Source organism: Mus caroli, chromosome 19, assembly GCF_900094665.2.
Source record: "Mus caroli chromosome 19, CAROLI_EIJ_v1.1, whole genome shotgun sequence".
In the NCBI taxonomy this organism is placed as follows: Eukaryota; Metazoa; Chordata; class Mammalia; order Rodentia; family Muridae; genus Mus; species Mus caroli.
In genome coordinates, this window is record NC_034588.1 from 32,892,037 (window position 1) to 32,915,469 (window position 23,433).

Consider the following 23,433-nt stretch of genomic DNA (forward strand, 5'->3'; position numbering starts at 1 on the left):
CCAGGGGAAGCAAGCCAGTAACATCTCTCCATGGCCTCTGCATCAGCTTCTGCTTCCTGACCTGGTTGAGTTCCAGTCCTGACTTCCTTGGTGATGAACAGCAGCATGGAAGTGTAAGGCAAATAAACCCTTTCCTCCACAACTTGCCTCTTGGTCATGATGTTTGTGCAGGAACAGAAACCCTAAGACAGCAGGATAACATAGGATTCAAATATCATCTCAGGAATTTAAAAGGAAAAGACAGAGAAAGTTATCAGTAAAATCCAGAGCTTCCTGGCTACAAAGTCCCTTAGTAAGAGTGGAGGATATAGGTAGATAAACATATATTCAGCTGTGTATGAATAAATGTATATGTATGTTAAAATGGTGTTTAAAAATACAATATACTCTAGTTTGTATCTACAACACACTACAATGAAAGTTTTCAATATGAAAGTCAGGCCAAGCAATATCACATCAATGCTATTCTTTTTTTTTTTTTTTTTTTTTTCGAGACAGGGTTTCTCTGTGTAGCCCTGGCTGTCCTGGAACTCACTTTGTAGACCAGGCTGGCCTCGAACTCAGAAATCCGCCTGCCTCTGCCTCCCAAGTGCTGGGATTAAAGGCGTGCGCCACCACGCCCGGCTTATCAATGCTATTCTTATCCCCAATTTTTAATTTTTTGTTTATTCCAGAGAAAATGTCAGAGTAATCCAGATTGTGGGGAATTTTAATAGAAAATTCAAGATCACGAAGGAACAAAAATGTAAGGAACTTTCCCAGGTTTGAAGAAAAAAATGACAATTGAGTTAAATATAAAATCTTTGTGTTCTACGATCTAAAAGATAAATTAGTAGAAAGGTTGGAAATTTTCTTATGAGAGCTGTAGAATACTTAATAATAAAAAGTGTTGGATTGATATTTTCTGGTATAAAAAATTGTTTATCACTGGACAGTGATGGCGCAGCCTTTAATCCTATCGAGCACTTGGGAGTCAGAGGCAGGCGGATTTATGAGTTCGAGTCCAGCCTGGTCTACAGAGTGAGTTCCAGAACAGCCAGGGCTACACAAAGAAACCCTGTCTGTATAACCCAAAAAAAAAAAATTGTTTATCAGTTATCAATATTTGGGGAAAGCTGGTTGAAGGGTTATGTGAGCATGCTGTGCACTATTTTTATAACTATAATTAATTTAAAATGAGAAAATTTCTAAGAGGCAGGACAAGTATAATATGATTGATTTATAATTTTTTAAAGAAGGGCACACAGAAAACTGCCACAAGCAGTTATGTCCCACTCCTAAAACATTGGCTGACACCAGGGGCTACACTCAGGCAACGACACACACACAAATCCCTGCTCTCATGGACTCTCTTTCTCACAAGACAGACAGAAAATGTACCAGATCACTTCAGTGGGTGCCAGATACCACACAGAAAACCAAGCAGGCTGCAAGATAAGATTGGATGAGCTGTTCTAGATAAGGTGGTGAGGAACAGGGAAGCAACCTGTGACAATTCGGCCAAGCATCAAGTGTGCTGGGGAGAAAAGGCCCAGCCCGCCCCTTTTCATGTGTACACAGTTCCTATGTACAAGTGAAAGCAACAGCATGGTTTAACAGGGAATGGAACATGATACAACAGGCATGTTTTAAACACCATTTCACTTTTGGTACAAAATCCCTCAAGGAGGCAAGAGTGGTAGAGGAGGACTGCCGGACTTGGGCAGGTAAACCACCACCTGGCTTACATCTGGATGTGGTGAAAGGAGACGAGCTAATTGAGAAGCCGATTATTGATGAGAAAAAGTACTACTTATTTGGGAGGAACCCCGATCTGTGTGACTTCACTATCGACCACCAGTCGCGCTCTCGAGTCCACGCAGCACTGGTGTACCACAAGCACCTGAAGACAGTTTTCTTGCTAGACCTCAACAGCACACATGGCACTTTCTTGGGTCACATTCGGCTGGAACCTCACAAGCCTCAACAAATCCCCATCGATTCTACGGTCTCATTTGGCACATCCACGAGGGCATACACTCTGCGAGAGAAGCCTCAAACATTGCCATCGGCTGTAAAAGGAGATGAGAAGATGGGCGGAGAGGATGATGAACTCAAGGGCTTGTTGGGACTTCCCGAAGAGGAGACCGAGCTGGATAACCTGACAGAGTTCAACACTGCCCACAACAAGCGGATTTCAACCCTCACTATTGAGGAGGGGAACCTGGACATCCAGAGACCAAAGAGGAAGAGGAAGAACTCGAGGGTGACCTTCAGTGAGGATGATGAGATCATCAACCCAGAGGACGTGGATCCGTCTGTTGGTCGATTCCGGAACATGGTGCAGACTGCAGTGGTTCCAGTCAAGAAGAAGCGGATGGAGGGCTCTGGCTCTCTGGGCCTGGAGGAGTCGGGGAGCAGGCGCAGGCAGAACTTTGCCTTCAGTGGAGGACTATATGGGGGCCTGCCCCCCACACACAGTGAAACAGGCTCCCAGCCGCATGGCATTCATGGGACAGCGCTCATTGGTGGCTTGCCCATGCCATACCCGAACCTCGCCCCTGATGTGGACTTGACTCCTGTTGTGCCATCAGCAGTGGCCATAAATCCCACACCAAACCCCGCAGTCTATAACCCTGAGGCTGTGAACGAACCCAAGAAGAAATACGCGAAGGAGGCTTGGCCGGGCAAGAAGCCCACACCTTCCTTACTGATTTGATATTTTGGTTATGGAGAGGGTGGGGAGGCGGGTGGAGGGGTGACAAGGGGAGCTACTGAACTAAGGAGAAAACTTTCCATGTGTGCAGTATCGTCTTTCAGAAAGTCTCCTGAGGTCCCAACCATGTAATACTGAGACCAGGGGTGGGGCTAAAGTACCAGTAAGGACTGAGTCAGACAGCTTGAAGTGTAGAGAGAGGCTTCCCAGGCCCTTCTGAGCAGACTGTCCTGGCGCTGTCCCTGTGCCACCTATTAGGACTGTTTTATGTGAAGTCGCTCATGGGAGGCATCTGGAGCAATGAGAGGGTGGAGCCTCATTAGTTAATATTCCCTTCCCTTGGGAGACCCAGATAACAGCCGTTGCATGGATACCAGGTTGGTTGACACTCTTCATTTAAACCATGGTAAAGGAATGTCCTCTTGTGCCTGTGGTTTTGAGGTCTAATAGGTCACTCTGTGTCCTGTCTGGTGGCATGAGGCCATTTTGAGTTCCCCTCATCTGTAGCTAGTGTCACAGGACAGGCTAATGGGTTTGTTTGTACAGTATTGTTGGACTTTACTTATGTTTCTTGTCCACACTGAAAACTCATTTAGTTCCAGTGCAGCCTCCTCCCTGTGGCCTCACTGTTGGTGTGTGCCCAGAGGCAGTTCCTGGTGAACAGGAAGACTGTACTGCAAGGACCAGGTGTGTGTTAGGAGAACACGCTCAATTTTAGTTTGGAGGCTCCCCTCCCCTGACCCCCCTCACCCCCCATGGAGAGTTCTTCAGATCTCCAGAATAGACCTGGCTAACAGGAGACAAGGTAGGAACCATTGTACGAGCTTTGTACAGATTTGTACATTTGTGTAATACTGCTTTGAGTGTAGCTTTTTACCTGTAACCTTTATTACATTGTAAATTAAATGTAACTTTTGTCAAAAAAAAAAAAAANGGAAGCCTTCTTGTGGTCCAGAGATGGTGGGATGATGATGGCGTGGTGAGAGTCAGTGATGGTGGGAAGCAGTGAGTGGCTCGGGATGTATTTGTTGGAGGGAAAAGTTGAATAAATCATTGAGGAGTTAGATGTGTAGGGTAGGAACATAATCTAGAATGATGATTTTTTTTTTCTTGTTAACTTGAGTGGATGTTGGTGCCATTTAGCAGAGATTGATAGAGTTTTCTGACAGTGGTAGTGGGAGACAATGACAATCATTCGGTTGTAGAAATGATAAATTTGAGGTATTTTAAGACTTGCAATATTTCATATTTTTGCAATGATTGCATAACATATATAAATATACATTTTTGGTGCTTACATTTAGAAAAACTAATGAAGTTGTAGAATAATCAAACATGCCAAGCCAGAGAAGGCTTGGTATATCTCTCCTGAAAAAGTCACCATCGGGAGCTAATATGTAAGACAAATAACTCCATCCTGAAAACAAGCAGTATATAATTCACAAGTTCTGAAATGTATTCCCAAGGATGACAGATGCTGAACGTCCTGAGTGGGGCCTTTTTTACACAACTGTCACCACACATAGACTCAAGGGAAAATTCAGTGGAATTGTGCAGCTGTTTTTCAAGAATAAGGGAGAGATACAGAGAGACCATTGTGATTCCACTCTCTCTAAAGTATCAATGTAAAGGGAACCCAGTAACTATGACAGGGTAGTTATTAAGTAGACTGTGATATACCAATACCAGCTTTGGGCGCTATGGTAGCACCCGATAGCCCTGTGCTCAAATTTCAGTTCCACCACTTGTGAAACTTTGTTCAAGCCCTGTAACATCTGTTTCAGTTGTGTGTTCCATAAAACAGGCATAATAGTATCTTCGCTTTCCTTTCCAACTGTGGATGCGCAGACCACTCCCGCGTAAACATCCGGCATGCTTATCTCTCTCTTGAAGATTGCTTCTGACAGAGTCCCTCACACAACATGATTGTACTCTGCTCTTGGGGAAGTCCTTGGGAAGAAACCAGCCACCAGGGTAAACTGCTTAGAGAATTTGAACACAGGAAGTAGGATGTAAGAGCCAGCAGTTATTATTGAAGAAACATTCTTTAGGAGACTTGCGACGTCTGCAGTAACCTTTACTTTCCCAGTCATGTATGCAAGGCTCAGTGAAGTGCTTTGAAGTAAACAAACCTAACTGTCTGTTATGTTTGGGGTGATGAAAAAGGAAAAGAAGTAGTTTTGAATCTACCATTGCTATTTGGAATTCACATGTTCTTGGTGTCTGGGGCCAGCAACATGCTTGCTGCCTGGTTATGTATACACCACTTTCTATTTGTATAGTGAGTTTGGGGGGCGGGGGTTGGGGAGAAAGGGGAGAAGTGAATTATGTTTCCACTAGTTTTGGATTTTGTACATCTGATAAAGGGTTATGACAGAGATCTGAATTTCTAAAGTCCTTGCCTGAGGTAAGAAGGGAGCCAATGTCTTGAGCTTAGTTTGCTCTGTGCAGACACAGTTACAGCAACAAGAGGGTTGAACCTTAAGCTCACTTTGTTGCTGCATTTTTGGTTTTTTTTTTTTTTTGAAATCTAGCTCTTAAATATTTGATATTTATAGACTAAAATGGAGATTGAATTTTCCCCATAAAACTAAAGGCTCTGAAACAAGAATAACCAGAAGGCCACTGCACTCACAGCAACTGATACAAGGCCGTGTGTCTAAATGTGAAAAATAAACATTACCCCAGAAAGCCAGATTGTACATTAGATGAGGCCCTACCCCAACATGTCTGGAGAAATAACTGACAAACACAGAGTGCTAAGAAACAGAGAAACAGAGGTAGGGGAGATATCTGTGTTTTCATCTAATTTCTCAAAGAACATCAATTGTACAATTTGGTTTAAACAACGTATAAAACACATTCATTTCTCCTTCTAATTCAGAGCCCTCCCCCAACTTGCACTCCCATCTTTCTTTATTCATCTAATATTTTTCAGCTGTGTACAATTTGGGAATAATCATCCAAACGGGAACCTGTGCCTGTTCATCATCCATCCTTGCTCATTTGAAGCCCTTGGGTCCCGAGGATTCCATGTGTGACAGTCAGGTCACAGTTCCCTACTCCAAGGAGGCACCTTGCTTCAGACCGAGTTCAATAGGCTGGAAGAGGATGGCATAAAGTTTGGGCATATCAATAATATTTATCAGTTTCACTTCTTCAGCATCATTTCTGGCATTAGGGAAAGGCGATCTGTTATTTTGCCTGTTTCGAGGTAGTAGTCCACAACACATAATTCTTAGGGTCATTTATAGTCTTTTATAGCCCACAGGTGTTCATGCAGAATCGTCTGTGCAGTTGTTTCTTTAGCTCCTGCATAGGTATAGAGTTCGTAGCTTTATCATCGAATTTTCTTCTCGTTATTGTACTGAGCTCTCCGAATCCGTCTTCTCCATCTCCCCTAGAATTATTCATTCACCACTGACTGCCTTTTTATGGCTACAAATTACAAAATATTTCCCCTGGAAACACTCAGGGTCACTGCATTTCCCTGGCTATTGCCTTTCTACTCGGTTATATTCTCATTGGCTGTAAGATTGGGATCCCAAGGCATCAAAAACCCATGCCCTGTGGGTCCTACAGGGTTTCAGAGTCCATCATTTTCAAACTCATATAAGCCATTCTGACTCATTCTCTCCATGTGCATACCATTTTTATTAAAATTGGGACAGACATTCCTTTCATATACCAGGAGTTCTGTCCAAGACAGACCAGGAAGTGCACTCTATGGGGTTAAACTCACACTATCTCCACTCAACCAAACAGCTAACTTTCTTACTGGGGACCCAGCTTTGTTCTAACCTTAGAGCCAGGGTACTGAGATGCCCCAGGTTTCTTGTGTGTGGAGGGGAAATCTAAGCAATGACAGTTGAACCCAACATAATAAAGTTTTTTGGGGGGGAACCCACATGAGGAATGTTGGACAACTGCTGAACCTGACTTCTGGAAAGACCAAGGTCAGATAAAAAAAAAAAAGAATTGTCAAAGTTGGCCAGGCAGCATCCAGCTCCCCACAACCCTGTGACCTGTGGGGATCTGGGTTGTTGTCTCTTGGAGGGCAACCTCCACTACTGATCCACGGGCCCTGAGGAGGGGGCCAAGTTTTCCTACAAAATCCCCTATGAGGGCTATGCTTTTCTAATGAGCTTCTGATGCTTCCAATCAACTTCAGGAACACCAGAACCATGCCTAAATTTATCTGCACCCAGGGTGTCCAAGACACAAGGCTCCCAGTTCTGCTTCACCCCAACCCTGTGGGTCTTACCATCTTTCTTTCCCTCTTCTGAAATGTTCCCTGATCCTTAGGTGCAGGAGTTGTTTTGCAGATGTATTCTTTGGTAAGGGGCTTTCCAACTCTGCATTTTGGTTGATTGCGGTTTCTGTAAAGCTCTGTCTGCTACAAAGAGACGCTTCTTTGATAAGGGGTGAGATTACTCTTATCTTCGGGCACAAGGACAAATATCTAGAATGTAGTTAGGGATTAGGCTGGTTTAATAAAATAAAAACTAAATTATTAAGTAGAAAAATGAATGATAGAGGTAGTTCCAAAATGTGGGTCCATCATTTTCACCATTTTCTGACTGTATGGTTTAGTCAAGTTGCTTGAATCTCTCTCCAAAGGCCAGGTGTCATGCCAAGTGCTGAGGGCTGGATCAGGAGCCCACTAGCTTTGGGCATTGCTTTAAAAATAAACCTATAGGGCAAAGGAAGTACAGGTGGGAGTTAAACAAAAGTTCCAGCCCTGGCTCAACTTCCTGGGCTAAGTTACTTAAGTTCTCCTCATTTCCCTCTGTGTAAAGCAGACACGCTACTAATACTTTATAAGATTATGGTGATAATTAGGTGGAGAGTTACACATAAAGCTATTAGTGCAACATGTGGTCCACAGGACACATTCAAGAGCTGGTTGTCACTGTTGTAGTTAATTAACTTTAAAAAAACAGTCTGCACTGAGCTAAAGTGATTGATAGCTGTGTAGCTCATGCGTGAGGCCAATCTTAAATAACCTATGACTTCTCTGATGGAGAAATTCCAAGCCAAGAAATAATAGCATCTACATTCTGAAATGATAGCTGAGGAGAAGAGACACAGTCTCATTCATTGTACAGAAGAGGGAAAAAAAATCCTTGGGCCAAGTATCTTATCATCTAGAACAGACAGTTTTAGAACAAAGTGAGTATATGTGATTTGTCTAATCAAAATCCAAAGAATGACACTTCCCAAGTTGGTTCTATATTACAACAAACGTGTTGGAAACACATTGAATAGATATTGATGTAAGATCAAATGTGTTCACGTGACTGATGGGCCATTAGCTCTGAACTGAATATACAGAGACATAGCTTCACACAGTGTACCTACCCCAACAGTTATGTCCTTCCCACTTACAAAACTGCAGGGCTCATACCAGTATCAAGACACTGAGAATTCTTCCAGAAGCAAGGCAAATCAACCCTAAACCATGTAATTTTGTTTTATTTGATATTTTCCAAGCTATTTGATGAAACACTGCATCTTTTGTACAATAACTGGTAAAATTTAGAAATACACTTCCTCAGATTTCGAAGGGTTTCAGAGTACTGATCTGCACCTGTGCATGCAGCGGAGAGTAGAGATTTCCATCTGATGTCATTTTAAGTTATCTGTGAGCATAGATGGCAGTTACTAAGTCCCCACCCCACGTCTCATAAAGAGCTTCAATCAAGACTCACCATTCTGAAAACCTTGAAACTTGGAAATAACCAGGATTATAAGAAACAAAACAGCAGAAAAGGCCTGAGAACATAGAAATATGAGACCCTGCCATAACTCACCATGACGGCCATCATCACTATGAGATTGTACTGTGTAGTAGACAATGAAGGAAGTACCACTGGGAAGGAAAGATGATCATCGAAAGATACAGACCCAGTTCTTTATAACTCTTACCTCTTATCTGCGTGGGAGGCAGAATGGAAGTGGGGGATCAAGGAAGTGAGAGAATCCAGACAACACAGGGCTACCATCCTTCATGCCCTTCTTTGAAAAGCAGAGACAGTCGTACTGAGTACACTTAACTGTGATTTTCTTTTCATTCTTGCCACTCCTAGCCTCTGGAAATATGTTTTTAAAAAAAAACCCCACTAATATGAGAACTTAACCATTTGGGAGAAGATACTGGTAAATTCTACGTATTAGTATTTTCAAGTGTCCTAACCCAGTTCATAAGGAAGAAATGAAGGCTGAGCCTTGGGGTTGCCTCAGGCTTCTTCTTGCTGTAGGTCATGTAGCATTCCATGTGGCTTCTCTGGGTCTTAGTTCCTCACTATAAAAAGAATGTGTGAGCCTCTGTTATCTACAAAAGTCCTTCCGGCTTTAACATTTTATGATTCTAGGATCTATAAAAATCTCATTATTAGAAGGCCAAGGTCAATTTTTGCTATTAATCAAAAAGGCCAGATGTCAAGATATAAATGACCAGATGCTCAGCAGAAACACACACACACACACACACACACACACACACACACACACACACACCACAGAAAGCAAGAGAGTAGGGAAGGCACAGAAAGCCATATACAATGCAGAGATAGAAGGCCAAAGAAGAATTCATGGAACATCTGAAAAGGACTTTAAACCCAGCAATAGGATACTTTGTTTCCTTCTTAGCATCATTAAAGGACAAAAGACAGACAAGTGGGAACATTTGATGACCTCAGTGCACAACATACCCTAAAGTAAAGAAATGAAAAAATTTCAAAGACCAAAAGAGTAGTCTTCTGGGAAGCTATTGGGAGGCAGGGGGGGGTGNGGGAGGGGTGGGGGTGGGGGTGGACACCATTCCTAAATTATCTTCTGGAGTCGAAGAACAGAGTTAAACATGGACAGTGCCCTGGCTCTCAAGGAAGTGCCAGGCATAACCACAGAACAGAGGATACCGTGGGAGGCAGAATGGAAGTGGGGGATCAGGGAAGTGAGAGAGTCCAGACAGCACAGGGCTACCATCCTTCATGCCCCTCTTTGAAAAGCAGAGACAGTCGTACTGAGTACACTTAGCTGTGAAATAGTCACCTCTCCATGGAGTGGTGTTGAGACCTGATTTCAGAGAGAAAGCTGAGATAGCTGGAGAACTTTCCTTCTCTGCCAAGTATTACTAGTGATAATAAATAAAGAACTGCCACCTATCAGTTCTTTACAAGAATCAGACTGTAGGATACAGGTTTGCCTGGTTTTAAAGCCTCGCTCAGCCTCCTCTTAGCTAGATGACCTTGGGCAAGTTTTATAATTCCTCCAGTCTGAGTTTTCTCATCCAATAACAGTGATGATATCTATGTCATAAGCTTGATATAAGATTACTCATCTGAAGACTTCAAATTTGTAAAAAGACCACAATAAATACTACTGGAGTAGTGCAACTATTATTTCAAGCACTTTATATTCATTTTTAATTCTCAAATAATCCTAGGATTATTTGTATGTTAATATATTAATATATATTTTAATATCACCAGTCACCATCTAAAGATACTTCAGTTCATGGAAGTTAAAAATGTCCAAGATTACAACTCTAGTTACTAATATATCTCAGGACTGGAATAGTTTAACAATCATAAATGCATATTTGATTGAAGGTTATAAATTCATGCTGAATTTTAGTTCATATGTCAAATGTTACTATTTTATTGTTAGTATCTAAAGTTGGGTTGCATTAAAATGGTTCTGTTAGGCTCACTGTGGAAGAGATGGAGGCGGGAGAAAGCAAAGCCATTACCATTGAACTAATAGGACTGTAAAGTGAAGAGAGGTCTTGAAGGTCTAGTTCATATCAAAAGGGTAACAGCTGAGGGAGACAAACTGAAGTAGATGTGCATGCATAAAGAGAAGGAGGAGTCAGAGATCGTCCGTTTTCATTCAAAAGTGTCCAGCGGGTTTGTAGTGATAGGGAGAAATGGGGGGTTGGGGGATGTGGCTCATTACCAGGTATGTTTCAAAGATAAGGTGATGAAGCATAGATGTGTGCTTACAGGATGCAAGATCTTCCCATTGATTGTTTTATACCTCTCTCTCTCTCTCTCTCTCTCTCTGTCTGTCTGTCTGTCTGTCTGTCTGTGTGTGTGTGTATATACACACTCAAACCTGTTAGAGGACTACTCGTGGGAATTCTCTCCTTCCACCAGGGATTGAGCTGGGTTCATCCTGTCTGTCGGGGAAGCAGTTTTGCCCACTGAGCCCACATCCCACTATCATTTTGTGTCTCAGACTCCTCTCTAATGAAATGAGGATTTGACCTAGAACTTTCTGTTTCCTTCCCACTTCCTAGAAGAGGCGAGTGAGTAAAGGGCAGGACTATAAGGTAGATTTTAGAGATCAAGTATTGAATTATAAACTTGGCTTGAAGTAAGACAGAAAAGTGGAACAATTACTGAATTTTTAAGATAAAGGAAAAAAATGCATCTTTTTAAGAACTGACAGGATAATATAGCCCTTGTCCTCCTGGAATTTCATAGCATGCCATTGTAGTCAGGAAATAGACAGGAATTGAAACTAGAAAGACAACTAAGATTTTCTTTCTCTTTTCCTTTTTTGAGGTTCAGGGGCAGGGGGTACATTGAGACAAGGTCTCACTACATAGCTCTAGATGCACTGTAACTTACCGTGTAGACCAGGCTTTTCTTGAACTCACAGCAACCCACCTGCCTCTCTCTCCCTTCGAAGTGCTGGAATTAAAAGTGTGCATATCACCAAGCCTGACTGAGACCTTCTTTAAACAGCAAACTAGTGTTGTGCCATGTCCCCACTGATGGCATCAAATGCATAGGATGCACTAGAACTGCCCATATCATATCAAAAATTCCCAATGAGGGCTTTAAAAGCTTGAGAGACTCATTCCAGCTCTGGTATCTTCTAGCATGGGAAGGAAGCATGATGATATGCACCCATATCTATTGAATCCTATCTCATCCACCCTCTTTCCACTGCCAGGATGCATGGAGTTGTCTGTTTGCACAGCTGAAAAGAAGAATATTCTCATAGAACTCTGAACTTTAAAAGTTAGGAAGAAATATTTGCTGTTTAAGCTCCTTGCTCTGTGGCTGTCTATGTTGTCAAAACTGACTATAGAGTTTTTATATATACTAACTTCCACAAAAGCCACTGGAGTAGATGATATTATTTTCCCTGATATGTTGAAGATGAAATGGTATGTGAGTTCAAGGTCACATGGCACAGCATTTATCAGAGAAGGTATCTGAATATGAGTAGACTTCAATGGCCATGTTCAATCACCTTGGTGTTCAAGTACCCGAACCTTACAGTCATGGATCTGTTATTTTAAAACCTTTTGGGCTAGACAGTGTTAGCACTTCTCTGTGGCTGTAAAACATGATGGTTCGAATAATCCGAACTATACACGTATTTAGGATTTAATATAGGTTTCTGAACAGTGTTTCTTTCTGGGACTATGATGGAACATTCTCTAATTTGTTAGCCTTCCTTCATGTTTCAGCCAAGTTAGACCATATTATTTCCTGTTCCACCAAAAATGCTCCTCCTTGATCAATTTCGGGCCTTTCAGTCTTATTCCCTCTTCACAAAAGTGATGAGATGCTACCTCCTCCAGTTGAGGACTTAAAATGATGTACTGGACTGTTGGAATTTGAGGTTTGAGGAGGCGTTTCAGATAATGAGAAAGTATAGGATAAGAAAGTGAGGAGGGAAACCTAACTCAAAGAGTAAGCAGGTGTCGTCAGTGACCTGTATAAGCAGAGTCTCCTTTGAGGACAGACAATAGGCAAGCCACTAAATTATATCCAGCGGTGCTCAACCAATGAGTGTATGGTGAAGATTGAAGATAACATAAGAGAGCTGTCTAGCATTGTGTGTGAAAGGGCCACAGCACAGTGGCATCTAAATCTGAAGGCCTTAACGGGAAGATGGGCATGGCTCTTCATACCAGTGCCTGCAGCTGGCACAGGGATGGTGTGACCAGAACCCAAAGAGGGAGAGTCAGAGGAGAGAGGAAGGAAGCACAAAAAGAAAGGTGAGAAAGGACAGCTAAGGAAGGGTGTCATGTAGGAAAGGAGAAGGCTAGGAGAAAGAAGTAACGATACAAAGGGAGGACAAGGTGCCAGAGACGGGGTGGGGGACTGGGCAGGGTGTTCGCCCACGCTGAATAAACCGACCTGGAGGATGAGTCCCAGAGGCAATCAGATGCTGCACCCAAGCCTGGGACATCTGTCACCTGTCATGATGCTCTGGGCTGCATTCTCCTTTCCCTAACACCGGTCATGCCATGTAGTTACATGTGCACTGGCTTCTCATGCTTCTTCCACGTGCTGCTGACTGGGAGGCTGAGAAAGGAAGGAGAGGAGGGAAGGACCCTTTGCTTTGAAGGGATCTCCAGAAGAAGCTCCACTCTGTCATATCTGCCCCACTGCTCTGGGTGCTTCCTTCCTGCTGGCCCCTGCTCGCCCTCCCACCCCCACAGGCTGGAGCCTGGGGGAGGGGTTGCTTTTATTGACAGCTAATCTCAGGATGGCCTTACCCTCCCTTAGTTGCAACTGAAGTTCCTTCCATGTATTTGTAGCTTATGTGAACTATCTGAGACAGAAACAGTTCATTGGATGCTTCTCCAGAGTCCAGATGTCTTCCCAATGGGACTATATGCAGCATATCTGGACAAAGAAATCCAGCCATTCCAGCAGTCACGACGGAGCAGGGTCCATCTCATGACAGATCAGAAGTAGTGTTTGATCAGCACAAATGAATCCACCTATGCTATCAGGACTGGAGGGCTCTTAGTATCCCTAATCATCTGTAAAATGACTGAGTTTGTGCCTGTTGCTTTATGACTTTATTCACTTTGCAGAGCTCAGTCACATTCCACCTAGGGCTGATTACCCATTTTGAGTACAGAGGCACACAGTTAGATGTAAGGAGTGAATACAGAGACAGGAAATAGGGAGGACACCCTTGGGTGTCAAAAGCGATTGTTTTTGACAAGATGGGGAGTCTGTGCTCTCAGTTTTTCAAAGATTCAAAGTTCCCTGGGCCCAGACACTCAGACAACACAGGATAATTTTCAGTTTCATTTCTCCCAGGCTGCTGGAGCCCTGTTGAAACCTGGTCACTTTCCTCAAGAAATTTACAGAATGAGGGAGGAAGGTATCTTGGGAATAGAGACTGATCCCCAAATCATACTGATGTCAGTCAGTCGTAAGGGAATCCAGAAGACTACACACTGCTATGGTAGGAGGAAGCTGAGATTGAGAGCACATGAACAGGTAGAGGGAAGCCCAGTGCTCTCTGGCAGAGAACAGAACAGGATTCAGGCAATGAAAATCTGCCAAAGCATTGAGGCATGGTATTTAGCCTCAGGTTCTGAGGTGACAGTTGGGTAGTAGAAAGAAGGCTGAAGATGTGCAAGTTCGGCTGTGAAGGAAGCCGAGACCATGGGAAGTCTCAGAGGATGCTCAGCATCAGGGCGAAGAGGTCACTTCTGGGAGGGACAACTTTTTGAATGTCATGTGTAAGAAAGGAGATTAAAAGCAGGGAAGCGGGAGGCAGAGAAGTACTGTGAGCTCCTACGGATCAGCTTCGACAAGAAGCCTCGACTTGACCAAAGACTTATTAGTATTTGAGCTGCTTTTCTATCTGCTCAAGGCAAGCTTCCTGGTGGGGCTGGGGTGGAGGGGATGCGCGGGGTGGGGTGGGGGGTGTATCTAATGAGCCCCTGGAGCATAGGCAGTCTCCAAGCCAGAGAAGTTTCAAGTTTCTCCTTGCCAAGGTCGCACCACTACAGGTGGGCTGCTCCAAGCTCCAGGAGCCTGCTTCGCTCCACGCCCACCCTGCCGGCCACCCCTGCTGTTCCCCTCCAAGCCCAGGCACCGCGGTGGGCTGTGACCGGCAGGCGCTCCGGGAGCTACGCAGCGGCGGCGGTGGCTGCTCCAGAAGGCCTGGCGGGCGGCGGCGAGAGGCTGTGCCCCAGTTTGTGTCCAATCAGGGAGTGCGGGCTGTGCCCCGAGCCGGGCAGCAATGCGTAAACAAACCCTCTGGCAACTCCTCCGCCCCCTTGGCGCGCTCGCCCCGCGCCCATCGCCGTCGCCTCCGCCGCCACCGTCACGGTCACCGCGGGCTCCGCTGCCGTCGTCCTTTTCCCCGCCCTCCCGCGGCCGGGCCACCCGGACCCCCCGCCCGCGCGGCTCGCGCCTCGCCACCGGGTCCTGCTCCGCCCCTCCCGCGCGGACTGCTCACCTACCGCCCCACGCGCGCGCGCTCGTGCACCACGCGCCCCGTGCGGCCCGCCTGGAACGTGGCCTCCGGAGAGCTAGGTAAGAGCGATGCTCCGGGACCCCGGAGGCTTCCCGGCTTTGCGAAGTTTTTTTTCTTTTTCTTTTTCTTTTCTTTTTTTTTTTTTTTAGCGTGGCTGATCTTCCGCTGGGCCCGGGGCGTGATCCCCGCGGGCGCCGTGCGAGCTCGGCAGGCAGCAGGGGTCGCGCGCAGCCGGGGGGTCCCAAGTTGCCCACGCCGGGGCACGGGTGTTGGCGGCGTGGCTGGGCCGGGCGGGCTACGGGAGGGTCCCCGGGAACTTTCTCTTCCCCCGAGGCGCGCTTGCCAGTGCGGCCCGCGGCCCCGGCCCCGCGGCGAAGGCTCCCGGGCTGGAGAGAGACAGGGCACGGTGTTTGAAGAAGCTGACGCAGTTGGTGACGCTCGCGGCTTCCTGAAGGGGACCGGCCAGGATCGAGCGCCTTTGCGAGGGGACGCGCGGGGCGGGCGCTCGGGGCCTTTACCCACCTCTCCTGGAAGCTGCGTGGGGAGCCCCTCGGGCTCCGGGAGTGAGCACCTCTGCCGGGCGGCCCCGGCAGCGCGCGCCCCGCTTCCGTTTGGATCGGCCGGGGCTATTATATAAGATGCCACGGAGAGCAGAGGGGCGATCGGGAGCGCGGCGGCGAGGACGGTGGGGACCCACCTGTGCGCCACCGCACGCCTCGGGGGTCGCGTCGGAGCCAACCCTGCTTTCCGCGCCCCTGCCTGCCCCGGGACGCTCGCTCCCCGCCACCTAGCCCGGCTCTCCGCGTCTCTCGCTGCAGGCGTCTGCACTTTGAAACATTTGTTTAATATTAAGGAAGCTGCGTGTGCGGCCGTCATAGTACGCCGGGAACGTGTGGCCGGGAGCTCCGGAGCGGTGAATGAATCATCGCCCCGGTGGACCGCGCTCCGATGATTCACGCGGGCTTCACACGCGCGCGCGTACTCGCTGTGGGCCGCCCTTCTGCGAGGGCTGACGCCCGGAGGGGCGGGGGGAGTTCCTGCGAGAGGGCCGCGGGTTTCTTTTTTTTTAATTTAAACCTGCCACAGTAACTTTTGGGGTATAGGGCTAACCCACCTTCCCCAGCCTTGCTTCGCCGCTTCGCGTTTTCTGGAAGGGTAACGTGATTCCACCTGGCTGGATTAATGAGGCAGAGGAGGCGCTGATTCGCTGCAGGGCCCGGTCCAGTCCCATTCAGAATTTGAATGGTGTCAAGTGAGGGAGGTCTGCAGCATGGTTGGAATTCGAGTAATTGTGTCTACTTCAGCAGTTGCCAAGTAATTAGCAGAATCCTTAAAAGTAAGTCGATCTTAAACAACTGGTCCCTCAAGTAGATGATATAAAGATTAGCTTTATTTCTTTAAGTTTTAAAAGGCCATCTCGTTTTTCATTCATGAATACAGAATGTTTCCTACTGTCATTATTCCTGAACACCAACTTGACGTTCTCATCCCACTCCACACTTGAAGAACTACAGAGCAAATTTTCTTGTCATTTGGGGCTCACCTCCAGTGTCAGGCCTCCCCCCCCACAAATACTCTTGATCACCATACTTCTTAGTTCTTGGTCCTCCTAAACTACTCCATAGCCCTCCTATTTTCTTAATAGCTCCTAATCGCTAAAAAAAGTATTTTGTAGCAGCATTATTTAAGTCCTCTCTCCTCCTAAAAGAATGTAAATTTTACAGAGGAGAAAGTGGAAGACTTTACCTGCTTGTTCATGTATACACTCGAGTCAACAGAAGCCTCATATAAATTTGGGGCACCCTATGTTTGTTGACATGCCGAATGAATACATTTCTCTCCCTCATTCTTGGCAGGACGATCTTCAACAGTTGCAATGCATTGCCTTTGGTGGGCAAGTTGCCAGTAGGGTACAGTTCTGACTTTCTCTTTACCGGTGTGATTTTCTCGAGATCGATCAGTTTCCTCTGCTGTGCAGTTAAGGGCACACGGTGACAGGCCTTTAAGCATCCTGTTGTAAGATGCTTACTATGAAGAAGGATATGAAGCTTTGACACCGTGTTTATTACTGAGTAAATAAAATATATAGCTACTAGTTTAAAAATGGAAAAAGTGCTAAGGTGAAATCAGCGTAGTCAAGTTGTCCCTGGCCTGTATGTTTCTGTTCGTTTGGAACACTGGTATTTCTCCATTCCTCTTTCCTCCTACCTGTAAACCAAACTCATTCTTAGTGGTGGTGAAGACTGTCACAGTAATATGATATAGTATTAATTTAAACAAACTCAAAGCTTTCTTTCTCTGTCAGAGGCCCTAACTCTAATGTGTTGTTGATATTGGACACAGACTAGTAGCTAAAAGGTGTTGTCTAAAATTATCCTTTAATTGACTCGATTGAATATCACAAGGATTAAAGCTACAAGTCAGTATGCGAGGATGGTTTGAATGCACTACTTATTACTCAGATGACTACCTTGATAAAGTGTGTTATTATAAAGAATAAACTGCAGATCAGGTTACTTACTCAGCCTCAGTTTCGTAGCAGTATGGTCAGCTCTCAGTGTTTCCACGGTCCACTGCTGAATAGGAGTGGCCGCCCTGCTTCGTCCTCGAAACTGGTCATTTCTGGAAGTGTAACACAGCATTTTAGAGCTAGCTACAAGAGATCTTGAAGTTGCAGGCTACATCCTTTCAGGACCGTCTCTGAAAAGACTTAGGTAGTAAAGGGACTTGCTCAAGATTCAGAGCTGGGACTAGAACCTAGAATCTGGAGTTTGTGTTGTTGTGGAAGCCCCAGCGTTAGTCCAAGTACCAACAGGTGGGGAGGAATTGCTCCTCCCACTAACAGATTGTCTGCCTCTTGCTTGTGAACACTTTACAGGGAGTAAAATCATACCTCACTTGGATTTGTATCCTCCCATGTCTCCCATCCGAGGGATTCAACAAATACTTGCTGAATCTGGTTGGACAAATGGCTTTTCAGTGGAGAACATACTTAAGAAGTGAAAATTAGGAAAGGAGTTTTTCTGGCAAATAAGAATAGGCCTTCGCAGTTTTATGGTGATGACGCTATCATATAATTTTAATGTCTCTAAGTTTTGATGAAAGTGACATGGAACTTTTCATGTGCACTCTGTCTTAGTTAGCATAGTGGTATCTGGAGACAGAAGTTTGGCCACGTAGTGGGTTTTACATTTGTAACAATAGTCAGTAGAAAAAAAAGCCTGAACTTCAGTTCTGTGTCTAGCAGGAAGCCCTCTCTATAATGAGGTACTTGACTTTGGGAGAAGTTTTCTCATCTTGTGTGTGTGTGCATGTGCGTGCACGTAGTGGCGGCAGCATTGGTGCTGTGTACACTGAAGGATTGTGTGAGCATGGTCTAATGTAGAAGGGCCTGGTATAGAAAGGGCTCTTAATGAGTTATATCTGAAAGTTGGGTATGTTTGTGCATACATCTGTAATCCCAGTACTTGTGAAGTTGAGGCAGGAGGATCAGGAGTTCAAGGTCATCCTGGGCTGTGTAATGAGTTCAAGGCCAGCCTTTACTAGATGAAACCTGGTCTCAAAAGAAAACAAACCAACAATAAAATAAATACTAACTGTTCCACATTGCACACGTATGCATCCGTGGGGCTGACACGGAGGGATTAAATGACCCCCGTGGCCCCTGAGGTCTGGCCCAACTTTTTGGGTTTAGGAACAGGCTACATTTGTGCTGTTCTGAATTTTTAATTTTTAATTAAAGTGATACCTATATTCCCATATCCTAACTGTGAACTGAAAAAAAAAAAGCTTAGTTTCTAGGCCTCCTAAGTATTTGTTTAAATAAACATTGATAAATTAACTACATTTTATTCTATACACTATGTAGATTAACTTAAACATTCTCTTAGTTTACTATATGAAAGGCAGTATGAGAAGTGTATGGGATAATCAGAGACTAGGAGAGCCTTACAAAGTTACTTAGAGAGAGTATGACAGATAGCCAAAGGCTGTGTTACATGGAGCTGTTAGAGAATCGTAAGAAAATACATGGCGATTTTAGAAAAGAAAAACAAATCTATTATTAGCCAGAAAACTAGGGAAAGAATCAAGGGATTGCACAAGACCTTAAAATTTCCATAGGTGTAGAACTGGCAGAAATTTGGAGACCAGCCTGTATTGAGACTTGGAGGAAAGACTATGCAACTGAATCGAGAAATGGAAGAAATGTGGTTGGGTTGAAGGTCGAAGAGCTAGAAGAGAGCTTAATGGGAAAAGGGGGATACATGGAAATATTAGGGTCACATTATAAAGCATCTTCTATGTCCAGCCAGGGAGCCTGTTGGGTTTGTTGTGAACATCACAGATCCATTAAGTGTGGGATGATGTTGTCATCAAACTTACATTTTAAGGCTAGCCTACACGGGAGCAGTGATAGCACCAATAGGGACAGAAGGACAGCAATGCTAACCCAAGTCAGGGTTGGGATGGAGTGACTGCTGTAGAAGTGGAGGCAAGGCCACTTGCTGAGTAATGGATGAGGGGGATGGGAAGACAGAAGCAAGAGGATAGTGTGAGATAGGATGGGCAGGTATTAAAACACACAGGAAGAGCTGCGGACAAAGCATCTCCAGGTCATGTGCAGTCCACCAATATGGGTCAGATGAGTGGGGTATCTCATTATGGAACGGAGTAAATGCTTGAGAATAGAGGGGAAACAGTAGATGAAAAGTCCCTGACAACAGAATCTTGGGTCTGGCATTAGCTTAGCAGTACTGTGTTTGCTTACAATGTCCAAGGCCCTGACTTCAGTCCATAACGCTGTCCCAAACAAGCAAACGTCGTCGTAAGGATGGTGTCTGTGTGTTTGTGGGTGGAGTGGCTTCCCACTCACTAAGCAGGGAAAAGGAAGGTCATTAATGCACCGAGCATCCCTCGTGCTGAAAGGCAGGAACAGAAAAAGGTAACTACGTCTAGATTAACACTCGGCCCATATTTGTCATGCCGACTCAATTTGGGGACAATATTTGGATAAATAATGCCCGTTCCTTTATACATTTTAAACTCTATTTATATTTATATAGCCCCTGAAGGGGCTGAGATACCTATGCACCATGGTTTGTGAGTGAGCTCAGAGGACAGCTCAGGAGTCTCTTAGAGATCAAACTTAAGGTTGTCAGACCGTAGGCACATTCATTGGCTGAGCTATAGCTCCAGGACCCATCTTGAAAATTTGTTAAATTAAACTTCTCTTTATTTGCATATGGGGAAATGGCCATTTCCATGCTGAAATAAACTCTCCTTTTCAGCAACGAGTTAATACGATCACCTTGATTATGATGGCATTGTTTCTGGATAATCATGCCAATAAGGAAAAAAAAAAGTAAATCAAAAGATACATTGGTTTTGAAGGTGGGAATAAATCTGCTGTTGAAGGTAACACATACCTGTATGGAAAACCAGAAGGAATCAGAAGATGACATCCTGGAAGTGACAGACAATGCGTGAGCAAGGTTAATATACAAACGCTGCTCTTCCTGTGTACCAGGAGGGGGATTTGCACTGAAGAATTCCATCCTTAGCTAGGTTTCTGTTGCTGTGGTTAAACACCACGGCTGAAAGCTACTTGGGGAAGAAAGGGTTCATTTCATCCTGCATCTCTCCATTGTGCTCCATCACTGAAGGAACTGGGAAGGAGCTTAAAGCAAGAATCTGGGAGCAGGAACTGAAGCAGAGGCCATAGAGGAGTGCTGATTGCTGACTTGCTCTCTGTAGTCTGCTCAGCGACGACCTTTCTCGTATAACCCAGGACTACCTGCCCAAGGATGGGACCTCCTGCAGTGGGTTAGGCTCTCTGAAGTCAATCATCAATCACGATAATACCTCACAGACATGGTGACAGGCCATTCTGTTGGGAAAGTTTTCTCACCTGAAGTTCCCCTTTGCCAGATGACCCTAACTAGTTGACCAAACACTAACCAACACAAATGCATTACCGTTTCCGTTAGCACACCAAAAGAACCATGGAGTTCTAGGTCTAATGAAATATGTGTAAGTTTCTTGTGATGACAGTATTAAAATTGAAAGAAATCAAGGAAAAATTAAGTGGAAATTTCATGTTCATGGAGAGAGAGAGAGTCAATATTGTCAGGACTTCTGAACTTGATTGATAAATTCATTGGAGCCTCAAATCGAAATTCCATTAGTTACTTTATAGATATTGACAATTTAATTTTGCAGTTTATATAGGAGAGCAAGCACGATATTAAAGAATGGAGTTGGAAGGTTGGCTTTAAGTCTTCTAGAGAGATGTAATGATCAAGTGTGGCCCTGGCAAGAGACAGACAAACAGGTCAGTGGAGCAAATCTGACATGGGGGACTTCTGAGGTCCCACAGATTTGATCAACTCATCTTTGACAAGGAACAAGGGAAACATGATGGGGTTTTGCCTTTTTCAGTGGTGCTGGGACAACTGGGCTCTATGTGAAAACTAACAAACGAGAACTCAGAATGGGCCATAAGCATGCATTTAATCTATAAAGCTGTTAGGAAATCGCACAGGAGAATGTGCAGGTAACTTCAGGTCTGGAGATATTTTACAAACAGGCAAACTTCACAGAAGGAAGATATCCGAAGTCGTGCCTATTCAATATCATTTTTTTAAAAATGCACCTTGCAAAAAGACAGTATCAAGAGAATAAAAAGGTGAGATGCGGGTCAGGAGAAAATATTTTCAAAAGATGTATTTCAAATATGCAAAGAAGTCCTACAACTCAATAAAAACTCTTAAGTTAAAAATGGGCTAAATCCCTTACAGACACCCAAGAAACTAGGAAAATAGCAAGGTGATCCGATGAATAGATGATCCACATCAGAGACATCAGAAGAGTGCCAATCAGAATAACAGATACCACTTGACACTGCTTGGAATGGCCAGAATCCGTTACACGGAAAATAGCAGGTGCTGGCAAGGATGTGGATCAACAGGAACTCTCAGTCATTTGCCAGAGGGAGTGCTGGATGGTACAGCCATCTTGGAAAATGTTGTGAAACCAAACACCTTTACCAGGCGGTCGGTCCAGGAGTTGCATTCCTTGGAATCTACCCAAAGGAGCTGGGAATTTACATACATTCAAAAAAGAAAAATCCCTACGGAGGGGTTCTAATGATGGCTGTGTTAGTAATTACCAAACTCGGAAGCAATAAAGATACCCTGTGTTCTTCAGAGTAAATGAAGAAGATACCTAGGCAATGGGATATTATTTCATGATGAAAAGACATGGGTAGGGCCAGGGAGACAGTTGAGTTTTTAAGGAGCCTTCCAATCTGGGGAACCCATATCTGATGCTCAGAACCCACATTTAAAAAAAAAAGAAAAAGAAAAACCCAGATGAGCCGCATATGCTTATAGTCCCAGCTCTGAGGTCGCAGAAACAGGTGGAGCCCTGGGGCCCTGTGAGCTCTCTAGACTACTGTGTTTGGTGAGCCCCAGGCTACTGAGAGACCCTGTCTATTAAAAAACAAAACAAACAAACAAAAAAAGACAAAAACCAAATGAACAAAAAACCCAAGCTGGACAGTGGCTGAGGAGTAAAACTTGAAGGTGTCCTCAAGGCCCTCCCACAAGGACCAGGGGTAAGACATTGGTACCCACATATTATCGCGTGAAGGAAGCTGAACTGGATGGCTTTGATTAAATGTCATTCTGCCAAAGGATCCACCATAGAGCCAAAACAATTCCTGGCTTACCTGCATGTGCCAGGTATATGCAAAACCGTGAGGGAAGGGATGGGCAGGAAGAACATGAAGGTTTGACAGCATTGGGAGCAGGCTATCTTCTTACTATAGTGATAGATACACACCGTTATATTGTCTAAAACTGTAGACTATCTAACCTAAACGTTTAGTGAAAGGCAAACATGAATTCTGAATTTTAAGAGTACTTTGTAGATGTGAAGTGCCTTGGCCATCTTTTGTTGATCAGTTGAAAATGGAGACTCTGAGATAGAGTGGGTGATGTTTAGAAAGCTGCTAGCCCACATCCACTGGGGATCCGAAGGCAACAAGAGCTAGGAAAGTCTGTCTCTTTGTGCTTGTGGGGGACACATCACTCCCATATTGATGACTTCCCCCAGCAGCGCTCAGAGCACTGGAAGTAGAGATGGCTTGTGTGTCTCTGAAACTGCCAACCTCGTATGGGCACCTCAGTGCGATACAAAGACCAGTGGAGTGACGATGGCCGAGAGAGAGGGAACAGGAGTGGCTGCTTCAGCAATGGAGAGGAGATGGGAGAAGGGGTGCATGGGGGGAGCAGAGAGTGAGAGCACGAGGAACTTTCACGCTTTTAGGATTACGGTGTGATCAGCTGTGAGAAAACTCAAAACTAGCTGAGCTGCAGGATTGGGAAGGTATGTAGGCCACTGGAAGTAGAAAGCCAGTAGTCTTTGCAAACTGTGAGGCTGGAGTATCAGAATCAATATATATCAATGTAAATATCTCAGCAAGA

General features: G+C 44.8%; 1 protein-coding gene and 1 pseudogene across 2 annotated transcripts in view; both read left to right on the forward strand.

Annotated features, from left to right (window-relative positions):
- Positions 1-1,609: 1,609 nt before the first annotated feature.
- On the forward strand, positions 1,610-2,698 carry LOC110286032 (annotated as a pseudogene). The gene has a single exon (XR_002377103.1). The product of XR_002377103.1 is annotated as a nuclear inhibitor of protein phosphatase 1 pseudogene (transcript).
- Positions 2,699-14,754: 12,056 nt separating this feature from the next.
- LOC110285462 (polycomb group RING finger protein 5) overlaps positions 14,755-23,433 on the forward strand; it is a 107,318-nt gene continuing 98,639 nt past the window's right edge. The window contains exon 1 of the mRNA XM_021151646.2: positions 14,755-15,006. The gene's annotated coding sequence lies outside the window, so the exon portion shown is untranslated. The remainder of the gene's footprint in view (positions 15,007-23,433) is intronic.